Below are 16,505 nucleotides of genomic sequence, written 5' to 3'. Positions count from 1 at the left end.
TAACATTCTTACAATGAAATCACAAGTAACCAACATATTGAAGAGAAATGCATGTTACCATGTCATGTTGTGGAATTGCTTCTGTAATGCAAACAATCAAATCCAATTCAACCTCTAATGCTTCCATGATTGTTGCTGCAGCAAATGGTGGAGGCACATAAATTACAGATGCATTAGCCTTGGTTTCAGATTTTTCATCTGCAACTGAGATGAAAACAGGGAGCCCTAAATGCTCTGTTCCACCCTTCTTTGGGGTAACTCCACCAACCTACAAAAGTCAAGAACAAGGTTCAGAGCTACATGTTGAAATTATTTATATACATTTGTTAGATCATTATGTTCACGTTTTCATTTCTAATCCAAAATTATCTCAATGTCATTGCTAAGCGTTACAAAATATCGGTAGGCTTATTGTTCTAAACGTTTTCTCTAATTTGGCATATTACTTGTCAGTTAAATATTCTTATTAAATTGTGTCCAGACTAAAGAATGTCATTTTTGTAATTAACAGTACAAAATCAAACAATCATTTTACAGATCACCATTACACGAACCTGGATGTCACTGGTCGTACCTTCCACTGTAAACCTTCTAAGATCTGAAGCTCCATAAGATGAATTTGAAATGGTATATATATATATATATATATATATATATATATATATATATATATATATAGAGAGAGAGAGAGAGAGAGATGTATATAGAACCCTAAATCACCTCCTGGATGTCACGCAGTATGTATATTTATATATAGGAGAGAGAGAGAGAGAGAGAGATGGAGAGAGAAAGAAAGGGGAACCGGAAGTAGATCGATGGAGTTGGGTAAACCGGAGGTGGAGCAGGACTGGGAACACTCAATCGTAGGCGAGATCTAGAATAAGATGAAAAAGCATGTGTATACCTTCTCAGTACTGTCCATGGCGATTGGTCACTTTGTCGGTGTAAGGTCGTGTAGGATAAGAGGAGATATGTATGTGAGAATTGAATTTTTTTAAGAACGATTGAGTTGTGGAGAGTGAAGCCGATTCGATCTTCGAAGAGCGGCGGAGCTCGGAGAAAGAAGGCGGAGTAGCAGTGGTGGATTTAGGGTTGAAGAGTTGGGATGTTTGCTGTAAGAGAAATTGAAATTATCGCCAAAGTAAACCCTAATTCAGAGCTTGAAGGTGACAAAATGGAGAAATGGATAAAGATTGGCAGCCACACTATTAGGGTTTCTTGGGTACAACATACGAAGGAGTAGATGCATCAGGCGGGGTTTATATTTTTTAGGGATTTCGTTTCCCTTTAAAGCACGCCTTTCACTAAAATTATAAAACAACATACTTAGACGACACACTTTTTACGACCGGTGCCCTCCGTGTTTTTTTTTTCTTTTTGTGCTGACATTAATTTCAGGGCACGCATAAATGCGTGTCCTTTATCCTTCAAATTTTGGAAGAGATGACATTATTTTTAGAGCGCACGCTTTTGCGTATCGTATATCACTGCGTGTCATTGTTTGCGCGTCATTAGAGGGCTGTTTTCTTGTAGTGCATTCTTCTCAGAGTTCAACCCATCGCAGCTTTTGGATTTCCGGGATATCCGCTGCGATGCTTAATTCGGGGGATTAAGCGTGAATGGATGGTCGTAGTCAATGTCCTTGACTCTTACGACTCAGACTTCATTCCCTTTATTAACTGAGGGTGTTAGCTACTATGTGGGCTTAACTGGGATGACAACAAATTTTGGATTTGTAGTCATTATAGTAGCTCAACCCGCCGTGGTTCTCTTGACTCCAGCTCCTATTTTATGGAATAGGATGAAGGGATTTACTATGAGGTTCGTGGTAGAGCTCATACCTGGCTTAACCACTAATACTTGGTGTATGCAGGCCGTATATAATTGGGGTCGGCAGGATGTTCAGTTGTGCGACTCCACCCCAGAGCCACAACCCAACGAGGAACAGGGAGTAGGGAGTAAGCACACATCTTAAATCTTTTTGATCTCAACTATATACCACCTTTATGCATATACCTGGTTATAGTGGTCAGTCCCATGAGTTCTATCCTCTGGGTTCACGAACCTGATGTGCAAGATGCGAAGGGTCTTTCTGGGGAATCTACGGAGTATGCTTTGGATAGTTATTGTCTTCCGGAGTTTCTGCAGTTTCTTTCGCTTCGGTTTCCATCTGACTAAGAGGGGTCGGTCAACAGCGCGCGGTACCCTTCTCCGGGTACTTTGGAAAGTTTGAGATAAGAGGGACGACTGACAGATCGTATTAGGTTTGATTATTTGTATTATGTTTAGGTTCGGAAAAACCTTTATTTGCCGACATGGCTACGGAGAAAGTTCTTTTTACACAGCACTAAGGATGTACACATGGTTGCACTACGTCAAACCATGATCGATAGAGTCGTCGAAGTTGGCATACCTCGACATAATATAAAATGAGGGTCGATAGAGTCATGCGCCGAACAGGTACACCAGTTATAGGCGTCTCGGGTTTCGTCCTGTGTATCACTGCCGCGGATACTTGGACCGATAGAGTCGACGCGGAACTATAGAGAGTCCTAAGTGTTCTGAATAGGGTACCTTTTTCATGAATGGATTCTCACGAGGCATTTCTATAATCGCCTAACATATACTAGTCATGTATAATTAAGGTGGGGAGGATTGTTGACTGAGCGACTCCGCCCTAAATCCACAACCAAACGAGGAACAGGAAATGAGGCGGCATTCACTCACTCTAGGTCTATCCATCTTAACTATACATGGTCGTAAAGTATATGTTTAGCCATTATAGTTTTACCTGATGAATTTTAAATTTTATAACAGTGCTGCGACTTTCGCCTTAATGGGGAAGTATTTACATTTTGAATTAGTCTTTTAATGTTTTCAGTTTAGTTATCTGAGATCGTAAGACGTACCAAAAATCTACCAGTTTCCTTGATGCTTCTCCCTAAGCAGTAGAGTTAGACTCCTCCTGTGTCCTTGTCTTTCCCTTCGGTTGGGCAGTCCTTCTTGAAGTGTCCCATTTCACCACATAGGTGGCAAACTGTACGGGTCGCCACATTGGTGGTTGATGTAATGAACTCAACCGGGATTCTGCAGACGCGAGCAGTATGCCCCAACATGTGGCACCTAGCACAATAGAGCTCCCGGCAGACACCATGATGATGGTAGCTGCACTTGCTGCAATGGGGAAGGTTCCCTAAGTATGGTCTCCTAGGTGTAGGGATGGAAGGGTTGGTAGGGAATTTGACCATCTCATCTCGTTGCCCTTCGGAAGGTCCTTGAGCCGAGGTACTTCCCTCCTCGATCTTAATCTTTCTCTTCAGTGGGTTTGAGTGAGGTTCTTAGGCGGCTGGGTATGCAGAGGTTGGTTGTTGTTGTCCACTACTAGGATCGGAATTTCCGATAGGGCTCTTACTAACATTGGCGTTGTTAGCATTCAGTTGACCCATGACAGCTGCTACGGCTGCTGAGACTGCAGCTTGGAACGTAGCTTCATCGAATAAAAGAGTAGGTTTCTTGCTTGTGGACTGGTTATGCTTATTCGGTGGCATGGTTTTTCCTGCACGGAAAGGAATACAAGATAATGAGAGACGATGGCTAACCCTGGACATATCTGTCCCGAATGTATTAAGCATAAATTTTTCCCGTGCCTCGGGTACTGGTTGTCTGAGTGTCGACCTACATCCCTATGATGTAGTCCTGGTAATCAAGGTAGGAGTATGAGCATCGGAAAGGCCATAAGATGCGAGTCGTTCCTACTACGTTACCTTTATACTGGGAAGGTTTCACTCTCCGACCTGGAAAGATTTGAGAACAGTTCGGAACGAACACCGCGGAAAGAGAGGCTTATAAGGACTTATGGCTAAATATCCTCAATAGAGGTGCGGGGATCCTCTCTAATCGTGTAACTGGCAACGGGAAACGACGATTTACCTAACACATAGCGTGAGTAGTGTAATCACTAACTCACTATATTGTATTATTTTAAGGGTGTATTAGCATGACGAACACGAGGAAAGGACACTTCTCGGGTTCCATGTACTGGCTCCCTCTGTCTGCCTCGTATCTTTGGCTGGTATCGGCGTTGGTTTCCTTCGGGTAGTTACCTAGGATTCTTCTCTTGTGAAGACATATTGAATTTCTACCCCGCCTCACTTCCGAATCCGACTCCGGGTGTCATCACTTCATGATGGGTGACTGGGAATCTCGGAAGTTTAGGCGAATTTCTCACCGATGTCCCTAAAAAGATATAGGCACTTGGTGAATTCAATAGTCTCGACCCAGTTCATTTATTTTCGAACAGGAAATCTTCTCAATGAACCTCTTCTAGGTCTGTATCAACTCTTCTGTCAAGCACTGAAGTGGATAGGGTTGTCTACAGGGTTCGTGCGAGAATGGAAATGTCTAAAGAATCCTAAAAGATTATTAACATTTCACTGGATGATCCATATCGAGTCCTGCTATGATTACACAGGGTATACAAATCATATATAACTTAGATCCGATAGGCCTTCGAATATGTGATACTACTCTATATCCACATCCCAACGAGGAAAAGGAAGTAGAGCGAAACCACACATTCTTAGCCTATGGGATCCTTATTATATATAACCTTGGGAGTACACTCTCTGTAATTGTAGGTATATCAATAAGGATCTTTTTAGTTCTTCACACAAGGTTACTTATGGATCCTAAAATACCCCTATGGTATTTTAATTTCTTGTTTGGTTCTTATCTTCTGAATATGGTTCTGGGATTAGTGTGAATCTTTTAGTGTTCCAAAATACTCCTATAGTATTTTGACTTTATGTTTGGCTCTAGCATTCCTAGTTGGTAAGTTTCAGACCTGTTGCTCACCACTATCACTCCCAAGCACATGTTCATCGCATCTTGAATAAATGTAGTTGATCAGGTTACATTTATTCCAGCTTACGATTACATAACTGCCCAGGTTTGACGGCAATGCTCAACATCCGAAAACTTTTATTATTGTTCTTCTTGTGATACTTTTGTTCGAGTGTTTAGATTTTGGATGTTCTTATACTTTGGTAAAGTATGGTTATATTTTAAAGTATAATTCTTGGTAAGAGTGTTTTATCCCTTTGTATTTATAGGTTGTATATGTTTTATGATTTGATATACTTAGCTCACTATAAACAATGCTCTAATACCAATATGTCACACCCCAAAACCGGAACGGCGGAAACGTTCTGGGGTGGATAACGTCATGTCAAGTATCACAACACATGCATTATAGTAATCAAAGTACAACAAAACATTGCATTAATGGTAATAGTTTTACATGGTTTACTTTACAATACATCAAACTAATACATGCAATAATATAAGTACAGCATGGTACTGAGCTATCTTCATCAACAGCTCCGGGGATGTACCTGTCTAAAGCTGACCTGAGAATACAAGTTATTTGAAAAGCGAGTATCAGCATTTTTACAAATGTTATTGAGTTCATAAGTATTTAGTGGCATTTTATCCAAATAACTTTAATAAAAGTGGTAGTTTCAGTATATCTATTACATTAGTGTCTTTTCCAGAAAATCCTATATTTTCTTTAATAAAAGCAGTCTTCTACCAAGACTGGACGGAGTTATGTGGTAAAAAGTAGTTTTTCCCTTAATCGCTATCATTATCAAAATACAGAATTTGATTATTAAAGAAAGCAAGAGGAATCAGGGAAAATAACATATGCCTCAGCAGTGAGGACTGCTGACTAAGGCAAAAGGAATCATAGACTCCAGGAGGGTATCGAATGAACGACATGCCTGGCTCAGTCTAACAGAAAGAGACACAGACCCCAGACGGTACCAAATGAAAGGTACAGCTAGTAAGGTCTAAAACAGTGAACATAGACCCCAGACAGTATCAACTGAATGATACGTCTAGCAAGGTCTAAAATAGTGAATACAGTGAATACAGACCCCAGACAGTATCAAATGAATGATACGTCTAGTAAGGTCTAAAACAGTGTGACTCCGAGAGTGGGTTCCAACATACAGTGTAAATTGTTGGTGAAAAACCATTACCTTAAGGCCATGAATTATAAGGTAACCAGGGATACTCGTAACCATACTAACCGACACTAGAGTACCTGACGCCCTACAAGCGTCTAGAGAATATGACATTTGTCACCCCTTGGCTTGGTAGGCCGTGGACTGTAGCTAGCAGTCAGGGTGCGGGGGTGTCAATCCCGTATAGATCTATACACAAAATGTCCGCTCTCCCTACAGGAGACTCTGGTTACCAACTAGACGACGGAGAAGGCCGTGTCCCGAAGATGCATCCCAAATAGTGGGTAGAGGGTTTCCAATGTAAGTGTTGAACTGGTGGTAGAGACTCTTAACTGAACTGACAAATGTAAACCTGTATGTTTATGCTTGTGTACATAATATATAATTAATGATCAAACGACCTTCGGACGGACATCCGATCCCACCAGACCACATCTCAACGAAGAAAAGGAAATAGGGCGAACAAGCCTTCCTAAGTCCTTCAAACATTATTTATATGCAACTATACAAGCACAGGCATACATCTAACTATGTGGAAGTGTTATCAGGTATAAGCGTATAATGAAGTGGAGACATTCTCAAGTATAAGTGTATCACGAAGTGGAAGCGTTCTCAAGTATACGTGCATCACGAAGTGGAGACGTTCTCAAGTATAAGTGTATCACGAAGTGGAGGCGTTCTCAAGTATAAGTGTATCACGAAGTGGAGGCGTTCTCAAGCATAAGTGTATCACGAAGTGGAGGCGTTCTCAAGTATAAGTGTATCACGAAGTGGAGGTATTAACTAAACAGAAATAACGCAGTGGTATCTTAACCAAGTAGAAGTATAAAAACATAGACGAAAACTTTGGAAAACCTTTATATATTAAGAAAATCACGACTTGGTATTCCTTTGTAAAATAAGTTTGAAAATCTTTAAAAATCCTTTGAAAACCTTTCATAAACAAGTTTCAAAATGAAACTTTGATTAAACATCATAAGTAAAAGCTGAACAAATAACTATGTTTTTAGAAAACCATTTACAGTGTCATTCTCGGTAAAACAGTTAACAGTGTGGTAAATCCTTGTGCATGCGGGTTATCAATGACATGTGATTGATATGATAAATGGCATGTTTAACTTGTATTCCCCCCTATAAAACATGTAAAAACATTTAAAAGGTTCATTCAGGGGTATGAACTCACCTGGTGTAAGTGGATCCGACGAAGGCGCCGGTTGGGTGCTCGGTGTCAAATAAAGACTTGAACACACTTAGTGACCTATTTAACATATGATAACATATGTTCACATACAATTAGTATATATAATACTAATTAAACAAGTATACGCACCCTAAGAAGCGGAAAACACTTTGGTTAAGTCTTTGGGGTGTCCCGGGTAACATTTAAGGGCTCAAATGGCTTAGAAATGGAGTTTACTCTCTAAGAGTAAACTCACCATAGGGTGTTTACGGCCCTGGAACTACTCCCCATGAGTTTACGGCCGTAAACTCATGGTGAGGGTGTTCTAGGGTGCTAAAATGTCTCATATCAATTGTGGAATTTTGCTAGACTCAAATATCAAACGTGTGAATGGGTTTAAAGCATCAAATGGACCCTTTGAGGAGTTTACGGCCCTAAGCAAGGGAGCTTACGGCTGTAAGCTCCTATACACTCATTCTTTTTGTGTTTTAAGGGCTTAAGTGGTAGAGGGTAATTTCCTAAGCATTTTTCCAAGTCAAATAGGGAGTTTAGGGCACCAATTAACCCCTTTGTAGGAGTTTACGGCCCAGGTACCCTTCCATGAGGGGTTTAAGGCCGTGAACTCCTTATGGAGTTGTGTTAATTGAATTTAAGTTCCCTAGCTTGTTGTTGGTCGTTTCTAGAATTTAATCCAAGGCCATTGGTGTGTTTAAGGGCATTTTTAACACACAAATATGAGTTTACTCCCCATGAAGAGGAGTTTACGGCCCAAGCATGTTCTTGGGCAGTAAACTCATGTTTACTCCCCAAAATTCTAGTTCAAGGTGTTCTAATTCCGATTCCATAAGCCTACAAGTCATATCTAAGCCTTAGGGACAATTTGGAGGGGTTTTGGGGCTTAAAAACCCCATTAAATGGTGTTCACGGTCCAAGAGTGTTCTTGGGCCGTAAACACATCATTTTGTCCCTATTTTATGATTTAAACACGAATTTGCATGCTAGATAGGTTATACAACAAGTTAGGATAGTTTACCTACTCGTTTGGGGCTCGAAACGGACGATTTTTGGCTCGGGAAAAATTTGTAGAGAGAGAGTTTAGAGAGAGTGAGTAAAAAGGTGGAAATGGAGTTTACTCTCCCTTATATAGGGGTCGGAGTTGAAGCTCAGTGGGAATCTACCCGATACTGTCGTTATACGGGGCTTTTGGTAGCACCCGATTTAGTGGTCGTAATAATAAAAACTAACTTTTTCCAATTAAATGGAAATGCAACTTAAGTGTTTTTATTTACTTTATTACGACTATAACGACATAAAACATAAATAAATAAAACATTTATTTATTTGACGACCTCTTATTAACGGAACTTTTATACAGTGGAATATTCCGTTAACGGAAACGGGGTAATGTAACGGAATAAACTTTGGGGTTGTCACAAGATTTTTACAGAGTTCGAGATTATCGAGTTACCCGAGGTGATTCTTCTCACTATACTTTACCTAGAGTGGTAATTAGAGTTATGTGACAGAGTATTTTGTATGCTTTTGCATGATGTGATTTCTATGTGATTTATGATATGTATGTTACAGAGTTTACAGAGTTAGGACCGGAAGGTCTACAGAGTTAGGGCCAGAGGGCCCACAGAGTTATGGGACTGGAGGGTCCCACTGAGACACATTAACCAAAGGGTCAAACAGAGTGGCTAATATGTGTTGTGTGTGGTATTTTGGGGAACTCACTAAGCATTTATGCTTATAGTGTTGTGTTATGTGTTTCAGGTACCAGTGAGGGTCGCGGGAAGGCGCCGACTTGATCAGTACATACACAAGGAGTTTTTACATATTATGATCTTGGGATGTGATGTTATGGATTGTTGTGATACAATGATATTTTTATAAGAATTATGAATGAAAGTGTGTTTTTAAATTGTGAAAAATTATTTGAAAAATTAGGGTGTTACACTGGATCTGTGATCCGATACCTTGGGCTTTTTTCCCGAGCTACCTGTCTGAACACCCTCTGGTTTCCTCTTCTTCTCCGTCTCCAAATCCAGATCCCTCTCCCGAGCCTCGCTATCATATCCTTCAGCATCTTACAACTGGAAAGGCTACCAAACTATCGGATATCACTCCGCAGCATCTCATGGTACCGGGCCTTTTTCATCTCCTCTTCTGCCACATACTGCGGAACAAGAAGGGACATCTCCCTGAACATGGCGGTAATCTCAGTCACTGTCTCAGTCATCTGCTGGAGGACTTGAAACTCCCGCGCAAGCTACTGTACCTTAATCACAGGTGCGAACTCAGCCCTGAAGCTAATCGTAAAGTCACCCCAGGTCATAGTATCAAGGGCAACATCACTAATAGCATGTCCAACCTCTTCCCACCAATCACACGCCCTGTCCTTCAGAATGCAGGAAGCAAGTCGGACCTTGTCCCCCTCGAGACAGCAGCTGGTGTGAAAGGAATTGGCGACATCATCCAACCACCTGTTGATAGCAGTAGGGTCCCTAGCCCCATAGTAGTCTGGAGCTACACAAGCTCGGAACTCCCTGAATGTCATCATGCGTTCCCCCATCATGGCTGCCATCTCAGTGCGGAATGCACCCAGCCTCTCATCCAGAATCCCCATAATGCCCTCATTGACCGTGTCGAAGATCACAGGAGTCTGATCAATGATATTGCACGTAATCTCAGATGAGATGAACTTCCTCATCTGATCATCGAGATGCCCAACTCCAGAGCCCGAGCATGATCCTTCACCAGCGCCAGAACTGCCAACTGGTCTAGTGCGTAACGTCACCATACTGAAAATACACCATAACAATCATCAGAACACACATCATAACTTGAGGGATCTCACACACTACAGGTTCCTTGGGTTCATCTCGGCCCTCCTTGAATCAAGTACAGATCCTCTGCTTTCAGTAGTACGGGCCCATACTACCTTCCACATATATTTGTACTTTCCTCAAGAATTGCCTTAACTCCACCAAGTCCTTTTCACTACTACTGACCTTAGCGCTAATCTCAACTTAGGTTTTCCCTAGGGTAATCTCCGTCCCACTCTCCACCATCAACTACATAAGAAGTCCTTGCCGTTTTTCCCTAACTAGCTCGCGAATACCATTACATATTACTAAGACTAATAATTCGTCAAATGAGAGGTCTCTCCCTACAACAGCTGGACTCAAACAAGAGATGCACAATAAGGCTAAACCTAACCTTCTGAAATTATTTAGTCCACATAATATCTAACTTAGCGTATTTGTTTACTAGTTAGTTAAAGGTAGCTAGAACTCCTAAAAGCACAAAGTAAGAAACATTCGAGCATTGAGTAACCATAATCAGGCATTCCTATTCAGGCCATCATTTCACTGACTAATCAGTACTAGCATGCAGTTCTATAAGCTCATATAGTAGGCATACAAGGCATCCTTCTTAGATCCTTAGCCCTAATCTATCATGGAGTTCTTATACACATACAACAGGCATACAAGGCCTTCTTCCTAGATCTTTATCCCTAAGCTAGCATGCAGTTCTCAGAATCATATCATATCATAACAAACATGTATGGGTAATTTAGGAGAACTTACTTGAGCTTGGTTGATTGCATGCACCACACCCTTTTCTCTTTTCAAAATCCTTTTTATAAAAATGGTTTTCTTATGAAAATTTTAATACCAAGTCCTCAGTTTGAGTTTAGACACACCCGAGAGTATGCCCGAATCCCTCAAACCAAGGCTCTGATACCAACTTGAAACATCCAAAAAATCATGACCAAACATTTCATTTTTAAATTATAAATAAACCATAGTTATTAAAATCATTCCATCCAAAAACATAAGTTATAGTATCAAATCGGAGTATCATATCAAAACATCAGAGTAAACACCCCCGGATAAACATCATGGTGTGTGCAATCTGCAATGTAGTCATCCCGAGCTCTTCCCCTTGCTAACGGAAGTACCTGAAACCAAAAACAAAAAACTGTAAGCACGAAGCTTAGTGAGTCTCCCCAAACTATCACATATATACATATCATGGGCCCTGCCTGACATTGAGCAGTGTTTGGCATCGGGCCCCACCCAGCATCGAACAGAGTTCGACATCAGACCTCGCCCGGCATCGAGCAAAGCTCAGTATACATATAAACATATTATACACATAAAATAATCTCATAACATAGCATATAAACATTCCTCGGTCCCCGCCCGACATCGGACTGAAATCCGAAAAGCATATAAAGTATAAACATTCATCGGGCATTGCCTGGCATCGAACTATAATTCAGAAACATATAACACATACACATGCAAGGATCACAAAGACATCAAGCATATAAACATTCCTCGGGCACTGCCCGACATCAAATCAAAATTCGGAAACATATAAACCTACATCGGGCACCGCCCGACATCGAACCTTAGTCTGGAACATACTACCATACATATGTCGGAATTGGTGCCTTCAACTCGTTCATACATGAGGAAACTCACTACCTATGTCGAATGATAGTTGAAATGTCTCTGCCCTGGAATCAGCTCTACACACTACCTGAATCAAAACAACCCCTTAGATATCATTTATACTTATACCCCTTTTTGGGTCAACTGTGGTCAAAGTCAAAGTCAAGGTCAAGTCAAAGTCAACGTTGCGAGTTGACTCAACTCGTCGGGTTCCCTTGAATCACAAAAACATGAAATCGCGGTCCAACTCATCGAGTTTTCCTTCAATTTCCCGAGTTCTTCCCTTTATCAGAATCGGGAATGTTCGACCCAACTCGTCGAGTTCCTCTATGAACTCGTCGAGTTCCTCATAGTTCTTAGTCTATTAAGCCCTTTCCTCAGATCTAAGCTTCCAGAACATAGATCTACATTGTTTCCATGTTATACATTTGTTACACCCCCAAACCGGAACGGCGGAAACATTCGGGGGTGGTTGACGTCATGCATAGTATCGCAACAGTTGTATCATAGCAAGCATAGTAAACACAAACAAACATTGAATACATATATGAATAAGGTTTACATTGTATTAGTACATAGTTTTGTTCATGACAAAAGTAAAATCGAAAGACGTGATTCTAACGCGCTGACTTCTCCAAAAGTCCTGGAAGTACCTGTCTACTAAATCCCTGAGAATACAAGCAGTTTTGAAAGAATATTAGCATAACGTTGGTGAGTTCATAAGCATTTAGTTTTGATGAAAAATGTTTCCTTGAATCCTTTTGAAAAGTGTTCCTCAAGAAAATCCTATATTTTCTTATGAAAAGCGTGTTTAAAAAACCATTCCTTCCATGACTTCCAAATTCATACAAGGTATGTACAATCCAAGGAGTCGTGGAATGAATATGAATATTCGTTATTTACATGTAAAAACAATCTGTTTATGAATAGCCGAGTTATCCCGGGAAAATCCTATATTTGCCCTAAAAGTTGATGGTTGGTTATCCGTTCTAAACTGAGGTGTACGAATATCTACCATACTTATATGGGTAAACGTAGTTTTCTTTTAAAAACCCTGGTTACTCCCAGTGAGGTATATTAGCCCTATTTTATAAATAAAACTAATAAAAGAAAATGTGATGAACTAAATCCTGAAGGTACTATTAATACTCTACAGTAATCAAATCGGTTATTACTTTGAGGTTAGTTTACTTGATTCATTATTACAAAAGTAAATATCTGCTATCTAGGTTGTCAGTGTCATGACCATAACTGACTGGATATGGCCCGCAACGGCCGGTATCCTTAATGACTTTGTCACCCGTAGACCTGTCGGTCCGATTATAGCTAGCAGCAAGGTGCGGGATTGTCAGTCCCGTATAGATCTATACACACCAGTCACACTCTCCCTATAAGAGACTCTGGTCACAAGTGTTAGTCCTACACTCTGTTTCTTGTGGTGAGTGTTACCAAGGACGTGTATCAAACTTAGACTAACAAATTTACAAGTAATAACACTGGAAATCCTTTTATGATTAACATGAATCCTTTATAAAATGATATATGGTTCACAAGTTCATTGCTCTAGTTTTTGAAAGCTCTTTCTACGAGTTGATTTCTTAATCGTTTGGTAAAACTATTTTTCGTGATAAAAGTATACTGAAAATGTAATTATCTTAAACAAAATAATATATTTGAGCACAAGTTTCCTTGTACTTTGTTTGTATTCCCCCCCCCCCCCCCTGAAAACATGAAAACTCGGAAAAATGTAAGGGTATGAACTCACCTCGGGTGATTCGGATGAAAGATCGATACGGAAAGTGGGATGTTCAAGTGAAGCCTTGAGCATAATATGATCCTAATTAACATGTAATGACACATAAAGGAGTCAAATGAAGGTATTTCCTTACTAAAAGTGATGGATAACCACTCTAACGACTTGGGACTACCTACACTAAGTACTAGAACCTTAAAGGATTGCATGAGGGAGGTGTATGGCCACCTTAAAGGTTTGTACGACCATGGGTGTGCAGCCCAAAGGATGTGTGGTCGTACAATGATGATGGAAGGTGCTTTTGAGGTGTTTTCCAGGTCCATACTTGCATCCATGAAGTGTTCTAGGTCCATACTAAGTTGTAGTACAAGTTTAAGGTCTTAGAAATTAGTTTGTGGTCCTAGGGTGTGTGTGTGGTCGCACACGGGAGTGTGCTGCCACACACAAGGAGTGTGCTACCGCACAAGGGTGTGTGCGGTCGTACACCCTACATGAAGCGGGATGTGGCATGGTTCGTGGAGCGGTGCTTGACCTGCAAGAAGGTCAAGGCCGAGCATCAGAGACGTCACGGCAAGATGCAACCGTTGGATATCCCAATGTGGAAATGGGAAGACATTACGATGGATTTTATCAAAAAACTTCCCAGGACCGCGCGGGGAGTGGATTCGATTTGGGTCATCGTCGATCGGTTGACGAAGAGCGCCCACTTTATTCCGATTCAGGAGAGTATTTCGGCCGAAAAGCTGGTCAACATCTATATCAAGGAGGTGGTGACGCGGCATCGGGTGCCAGTGTCGATAATTTTAGACAGGGATGTTCGGTTCACTTCCAGGTTTTGGAAGAAATTCCACGACGAGTTGGGCACTTGTCTACATTTCAGCACCGCCTTTCACCCGCAGACGGATGGCCAGAGCGAGCGGACCATCCAGACTCTGGAGGATATGCTGCAGGCGTGTGTGTTAGATTTTGGAGGTAGTTGGGATACTTACCTTCTGTTGACTGAGTTCTCCTACAACAACAGTTACCACCGAGTATCGATCGTCCTCCTTTGAGATGTTATACGGGAGGAAGTGTAGGACCCCAATATGTTGGGGAGAGGTTGGCCAGAGGGTCATGGGGAGCACCGATGTAGTGTTCAAGACGACAGAAAGGATTCAGCAGGTCAGGAGCAGGCTTCAGATTGCTCAGAGTCGGCAGCAAAACTCTGCCGATAAGCGTCGATCAGACCTGGAGTTCCAGGTCGGGGATATGGTTCTCCTGAAGATGTCGCCATGGAAGGGCGTTATCCGATTCAGGAAATGGGGCAAATTGGGCCCCAGGTACATTGGACCATTCAGGGTTATAGCCCGGGTGGGCAAGGTGGCGTATAGGCTGGATCTGCCAGCCGAACTCAGTCAGATACACAACACTTTCCATGTTTCTCAGCTGCGAAAGTGCCTGGTGGATGACTCAGCAGTAGTGCCCTTGGAGGACATTCAGGTTGATGACATCCTGAATTACATCGAGCGACCTGTGGCAATCCTCTACCGGAAGTCGAAGGATTTGAGGAACAAGAGGGTGGAGCTCGTAAAGGTGCAATGGCAACACTGGAAGGTCTCAGAATGGACTTGGGAGTCGGTGGACGAGATGATGGAGCATTACCCAGAGTTGTTTCATGAACGAGCAGCAGACTTCGAGGACGAAGTCTAAAATAAGTGGGGGAGATTTGTAGCACCTAGGTCTTGGTACGTATTTCTTTCTAAGTATTTTGCATTTTTGGCCTTGGACTCGGCGAGTTGAAGGACCAACTTGTCGAGTAGAAGCGGGACGGGACGTGGGGTTTAAGTGATGGACTCGATGAGTCGGGTCCCGGACTCGACAAGTAGACCCTGTCTAGACAAAAACCCTAATCCGAGGGTTTGCACTCTATTTAAACAATGTTATGTCGGCCACAACGTCCCTTATGCTCCCAGAACACCTCTCATTGAAACCCTAGCCGTTATTGAAGCAATATAAGCCTTGTTGGTGGATTTTGGTGCTTGTGGTCTTAAGAATGAAGGAGAAAAGCTTGAGGAAGCAAGTAAAGACCAAGGGAACCCGAGTTTGTGCACCTTCTACAGTTCATTGAAGGTAAAAAGTTGTAACCTTGCTCTTTCATTTGTTAGATCCCTTTTTGGGGAGATTTAGGGCTTTTATAAGCCATTTTTTATGGTCAACCATGATTGCAAACATGGTTGGGGGTTAGAGATTCTGAATCACGTCATTAAGGGAGTCACAAGGCAATTGGGGACTGCTTTTGCACCCATGAAAGGTCCCATGCATCATAAGAGCTTGTTTTATGTCTTTTTGAGCTCAAAGTCCCATGCAAGCACGTAAAGTTTGTAACTTTACATGCTAGATCGATTGTAGAAGCTTGGATCTATCTTTTGATCAAATGTTGTACATCAGAAATCGAGGATTTAGAGTGTGGACGTGACCGACTCGGCGAGTCCGTTCTTGGGACTCGACGAGTCCAAGGTTTTGAGTCCCATATCTGTTGAAGGTCAAAAGAACTCAGTTGAGTGTTAGATGGGTTGTAACCGGATAGAAAGAGTGACCCAATGCATTGGACGTAAATTTAGACATGGAATTCATGGGACTCGACGAATACTAGAACAGACTCGGCGAGTCCAAGGCAATCTTCTTAAGATTGAAGATAAACTCGACGAGTTGTTCATGCAACTTGGCAAGTCAAGGACAGGACTTGTTCATCAGATGAAGGTGGACTCGACGAGTGTTCATACAACTCGGCGAGTCGGATGAGTTTCATGCGATGTTCATACAAGAGAGGAACTCGTCGAGTCAATGCCAAACTCGACGAGTTAAGACGTGGATAAGGACGAGTAAAGGGTTAGGGACTCGACGAGTTGACGGCCCAACTCGGCGAGTCGGGTCAACTTGAAGTTGACTTTGACTGGACTTGGACTAACCCTGTTTAGGGTTGCACGTGCTGTGTGTTGACTTGAAGGTTGTCGTGTAGGAATCGAGGAGTCGAAGAGAGTCGACTTGTGCGCCGAGGATAATTCAAACATTGCACGACATTGAGGTGAGTTACCTTCCAG

The sequence above is a fragment of the Lactuca serriola genome, chromosome 3 (genome assembly GCF_051521515.1).
Source record: "Lactuca serriola cultivar US96UC23 chromosome 3, Lser_US96UC23_V15, whole genome shotgun sequence".
In the NCBI taxonomy this organism is placed as follows: Eukaryota; Viridiplantae; Streptophyta; class Magnoliopsida; order Asterales; family Asteraceae; genus Lactuca; species Lactuca serriola.
The sequence above is the reverse complement of the archived record's forward strand: the minus strand, read 5'-3'. Positions refer to the sequence as shown.